Consider the following 6,000-nt stretch of genomic DNA (forward strand, 5'->3'; position numbering starts at 1 on the left):
TGCAGGACTGACAGCTAGAAAAGCTGAAATTCTTGTATGATCTGAGAGGCTTTTCTCTCAATATGACTTTGCCCAAATTACTGAGTCTTTCTACTCTTTCCCAAACTCTTCTCAATAATGGGCAACATAATATTAATTCTTCTGTTCTAGCAAATGTCTGGAGAAAAACCCACCAGTACTTACTAGAAGTCATCAAAGAGAATCTTCTTTATAGCACCTTTATAAAAATATCTGCAAGAGGAATCCTCTGGGTCCTCCTCAATGTCTTTTGTAAGCAGGAGATATTCAAGACCAAAGAAGAGGAAGTTTGATTTAATCAGACCTCTCTTTCACACATGCTAGCTGCAGCCACAAAGCATGTGCACATATCCACTCCATCCCAGCCAACAAAATTTATGAGAACAAACCAAGCAATTAGTTTTCACAGACTGACAGTTGCACCTATCACTCATTGTTAGGACATCACCACAAACAAGATCCAGATACTTTATGGATTTCTCAAAAAACGTTCAAATTGTAAGAGAATCAAGTCCTACAAATCCTTTAGGCTACAACATCACCTTCAGTATATGTTCGACCACTATGTAAAGCTAGTATGGTTTTTCTGAAAAACTTCAATAAGGGAAGTATTTGACAGTCTGGATGTCTAAGGAAACAACTTTCCAGAAGGCTCTGTGCTCCAGGGACTCCTGATCCTGTTTAATGTGAACCTAAACTCTACAGAATGAGCTTATAGTAGACACAAAGCAGTCTCTGTAGTAATCCAAGATACTGCTGGCACTCCTGTTGAAGGAAACATACTGAGCATGCTTCATCCCATGTCTGTAGAACAGAACCAGCCTGAGCTCTGCCAAAAGCCAAGTGTGTCATGGCCAACTGTAACTGTTACTTTGCCTGGGCAGAGATGAGAAGTGGTAACACCTCTTCTTTGGGTGTTTTTTTCTGCCTGTGGCTGTCACCTGAGACATACAAACATTCTTGCTGCAGTTGGAAGACACCTAGCTAAGAACTCCATTTGCATTTACCATGAGGTACATCTGGCGATCAGTTTTTGGGGTTTTTTTAATGGAAACTGACACCATGCAGTCAAAAGCACAGGCTCCAATCTTTTAGCACACTAGCCTGAGGTGGCATACAGGCAGGTAAGACTGTGCACAGCTGCTTCCTGCACACAGTTTCTGTCATGTCAGCTGAGAGAAGAACACTCCCTGCTGCTTCACACTAAGCCATTAAAGGAATCCTGACTTCCCACCCTTGCCAGCCCACAGATACCACACAAAATCTGGAAGTTGGTATTATGTCAGCATGTTGGGGAAGCAGGAAAAAAAGGTTAAATTTTCCCCCTTCTTCATTGCTGTCTACATTCATAATTAATCAAGAATTGTACCTTCCTAGGTTCGTAGACTCTTTGTCTGAGTAGTGTCACCTTTTCTTTCCAAAGATCATTCCTTTCTAGCATAACTTACCTCACTTTCCAAGCTGTATTCCTGGCATTAAACCTTGTCTTCTGCTTTTTTGCCATAAATAATTCCTCTGGGTCTATCAACTACCTCCTCTGTACCCTCTCATTCTCCAGATCTTCCAGAAAAATGATCGTCTTCTATTTCTACAGTCTAACAGATTCAAATGCCAGTGATGTGTATCTTCTGCAGCCAAAAGAGGTGGCCTTTCCTTTCTCCTGAAGATATTTGGCATCCTGGTCACTCAGCACTCAGTGTGAAATAAAAGCCACAGCTTTTATGTCTTGAATAGAGAGCACATTTTCAAAGAAGATTGCTCTGCTCAGAACCATTACTCAGCAGGGCAGAGAAAATGAGGGAGAGAAAAGGAAGGACTGGGAAGGTCCTCCAGCAGACATCACCAGGAATGACTGGCAGCTACCTGGTATCACTGTCTCTCAACACTGCTGCTGCTGCGGGGCCTCCATGCACACCAGAAACTGGTATCTGAGGCTACAGAAGTCTTATATTTCTTCCTCTTTTTTTTTGAGGAACAAGACTCCCTTTTTGGTTCTCATTGTCTGTTGCTCTGAAGTCAATAACGGATAAAATTGTGGTCAGTCAAGATATTGTGTGTGTGCATGTGTGTGTGTACTATGTCTGGATCCCCAGGAAGGCAGCCTGGTATTTTATTTTTAAACTTTGGCTCCTGTTGCACAGCCCCACATATAATGACTCCACTCCTGAAAGCTGGATAGTCTTCTGCTATCAGTTTTCAAAGAAAAACAAAGCCATACAAGCCAACATCACCAAGAGAACAAGAGCAAAGTTCTCTCCTGAAGATTTCTGTTCTCTTAAAAACTCAGGAGATCACAAAAATGTTAAGCCACCAGTGTCATTCCAGTTTCATGCTGCTGTATTCTCACAAGCTGCAGAATATTGTGCAAGTCCCAGCAACTAGTGTGGTTTTAGAGATTTCTCTAGCTTTTTATTTCTAGAAATTTGCTGGAGTTCTGCCAGTTTTTCCTAGCTGAGGACCAGATCTAACTAAAGGCTGTTGTTATGAAGTAGGAGTTTCTTCCTACCTGAAAGCAGAACCTGCAATGGGTCTTCAAGATCTCAGAAGCCAAAGAAGGCAGAACCAGACTTGCTAATCTTAGGACTGGTGGTATGGTTCACCCTTCCTGAAGACTCTGCCTTTCAGATGTGTTGCAAAGCTGGCAAACTAATTTGTATCATTTACCTCTAAACCACCTGCAGTATAAGATCATTTTCACAGTGACGCTTCACTGTCCCCACCCAAAAAAAAAGTGGTTTCCTTTTCAGCTGAGCACACAGGGTCTGTATCCGTAGGCTTCATTACTAGAAGGACAGAAACATTCAAGTTAAAGACAAGAGGACTCCTTTTCACCCACGCCTGGGAGAAAACATTGTACACAGAATATGGGAGAGAAACAGAGAAAGAGTGGTTTGTCAAAAGGAAGTCACCTTCTTATCTGTACTTCCATTTCATGATGGGACATAGCCACCAATCTCAGCACTATTTACAGGTTAAAATAGTCACTCATTCCAAAAACAAGAGGAACAGCTTAGACATCTTTCTCCTTCTTCATTCCTGAACTCTTCTCTTCTCCTATTGTCTTCTAACTCCTCCACCTAGACTAGTGCGATACCGAGTTCTGAATCTTGAAAGTAGCCTTCCAAAACTGAAACTAAAAATTAAGAGCTGAAAACAAGCTGTCAATTAGGGAATCAAAACCCTCTTTCACCCTGCTGTAGTAATTGGTTTATACAGTCAAAAATAAAAGCATTTACAGTGAGGTCTCTACTGCTGCATGACCTCTGAAGCCAAGCTAATATACCATTTTTCCCAGAAATGGACCTGTTTGTGCATCAGTTATCAAGAGAGAGGATCTAATCATAGTACTCACTGTTAAAGTCTTTTACAAGGACAGAAGACGAGTTAATCTCTAGGTTTCCTAGATTTATCATCCTTAGCAGACCAAAGCCTGAGATTTTGAGAGGTGTCTAACAAAAAATGAACCAGGGTCTATGGTCTAGACCCTTGAATCTACTGAAATGCTTTCGTAATACCAATACTACTAATAGGACTACTAATAATAATTTCAGATAGCTTTGTGGGCTATCTCTAATATAAAGTTAAGTTATTCTAAGAAACTGACATGTTGACAAAATCTGATTGGATTTTTGTGCCACAATCACCTCTATGGTAGCTACAGGGCAAAGACTCTAGTTCCCATCTGCAAAACCAGGACTAGAGTTCTGGATGACCAAAGTGCTGGGTTGTAGAGTTGTAGAGGAAACCAGAGATCTTCTGTCTGGGAGATTTACTCATCCTTTAGAAACTACAATGTGAAAGTCTACAGCAGCTCTGTCAGGACTACAAAAAACCTGTTCCATTTCTTCATTTCCTCTGCTGTAGAGACAACAGAAAAATGCATCTAACTATTAAGAGGAAGGTAGCTTCCACCAATCTTCTGCATAGATTCCACTTTGAGAACAAAATGCAAATCATTTGTCCATAGTTTTAAGCCCAAGACAGGGAAATGGAAGAAAACCCACTAACAGATAATCAAGCCCAAACTCATAACTACAAACCCACAGTCAGTCTTATCAGTTCACCTAATTTGGTTGTTTCCCATTTCTTTGCCAAGTGAGTTTTAGCAGCACATTCTGCTAAAACTCAACCACATCCTAGGCTCCCTCCACCTCCACACTACAGCCTTCTCATCAGCTGTTCTTTAAGTCAGCTGATCCCTGATTTGAGATAACAGCACTGAGAGTCTTTTTTCTGAATGTTCACCTTCTACAACCAGACAAGTTCTCCACAAGCAACTCAATGGCAACAGTCAAGCCTGTCTCCCACCATAGCATCTGAAGAGAAACTACACTTAGACTTGACTGCTTATGGCCTTTTTACAGAGTTCATTAGTTCTTCCAATGGCTTTTATTTTTTTCTTTTCTACAATTAAATCAGAAATAAACAATAGTTTATACAACAAGCATTTTCTAGTCTTATATTCTAGCCACTGCATCTTTTTACAGCTTGGTACAGACTCCATATTCCTATAATATTGGACACAGCCTGGCAAATTAGCTGCTTTTAGTCCTCCAAATGTCACTTCTGAAGACCTCTGAAGGGGAGGAATGGACTACCTGAAAGCTTTCACAGTGAAGCACAATTTTCCAGACTTTAAGTCATTACTATCCCCAGCATTTCCAGGAATGGATTTACTGTTCCAAGAGTGATACTCACACACATCAGCAGAGGAATGACACTATGTCCTGTGTTTCCACATCTAAATGCTGTCCTAGTTCACTTAGCTATTCTAAGCATTTTAAATGTATCTACCACTTTGCAGGTTCACTTTTTTTCTCATTTAAAAGGAAGACAAGAGTCTTCAAGTCCACACAGGCTACAAAGCTAACACTTTTCTTGAATGAGTCACAGAGCATTTTCTGTTCTACTTTTTCTATCTGTTATAAACTGAATGACAATCATTTAGGTCTGATATGTTATCAAATATAAATTACTGGTGTAAAAAACAGACGGGAAAAGGGAAAGTCTCTTCAAATCTTGTCAGATACCCTACTTGTCTGACCTGTGCAATGCTTTTATTTTGAATGGAATGAGTCTAAGATAAAAAGGAAAACTCTTGCTTTTCTCTTTGGGATCAAGGGCTCTCAAAGGCATAACACTGGTGTTATTTTTTGATCCATCAAAGCAAGGTCATTACCTACTTTGGTCATGGAAAACTTCAAGTCTTTTCTGATAGACTAGAAAAGCCAACGGCCAATGAGATCTGACTCGCCTGCACTCTCTGCATGAGGTTCTCTTATCCCACAGTCCCCATTCTTCTAGAGCTGCAAAAGCAGGTGCCTCCATCTGGATCATCCCTGAGGCACTCAGCCAATTCTCAATTCCTTTTACTTGGGGGAAATAAAAAAAAAATAAAAAGAAGTGCAAAAGGTATTTATATTATATTAGACTGAGATCTAAAGAGGGTACAATTACATGTTTTGATCATTTGCCTTATTCAGCTCAACTCCATTGGAATATCTGATGACAGCCCACAAGACTGCTATTCTCTTTCAAGTATAACGGATAAATTCCAAAATTCAACTTTTGAACACAGGAACTTCAGACATCCACCTTGCTTAACCTGATATAGATGACTGAGAACCCAAGCACATTGCTCTCATTCAAAATTTCATGGAAGCCAATCCTTCATAGTTCCTCTTACATCTAGGTCACAATGTATCCTTGTATTTTCTACAAAAAGATTATCAGCTGGCACGGTGCTCTGACTTTTCAGAAAACAGTGATTGGTCCAGCTGTCTTGTATCTTAATGAGTCTTACTATTAAGAAAATAAAAATATATCCCACAAAGTTGAGATCTGCCTAATATAAATTTGGGAATGTAACAGCTTCAAAGGATATTTTTCTCAAAATCTCCAAACCTAGCCAAGATCTGCTGTGCCTCCTATTTCCTGAAGAGGCTGTAAACAGAAGATAGTAGGAAATATTTTTTCAGCCTT

The 6,000-nt window shown here is 40.1% G+C and overlaps 1 protein-coding gene across 2 annotated transcripts in view; it reads right to left on the bottom strand.

The window, feature by feature from the left end:
• ZNF462 (zinc finger protein 462) overlaps positions 1–6,000 on the bottom strand; it is a 92,564-nt gene that overhangs the window by 66,511 nt on the left and 20,053 nt on the right. The window lies entirely within an intron of this gene.

This window comes from Lepidothrix coronata, unplaced genomic scaffold, assembly GCF_001604755.1.
Source record: "Lepidothrix coronata isolate B3197 unplaced genomic scaffold, Lepidothrix_coronata-1.0 Scaffold14, whole genome shotgun sequence".
Taxonomy (NCBI): domain Eukaryota; kingdom Metazoa; phylum Chordata; class Aves; order Passeriformes; family Pipridae; genus Lepidothrix; species Lepidothrix coronata.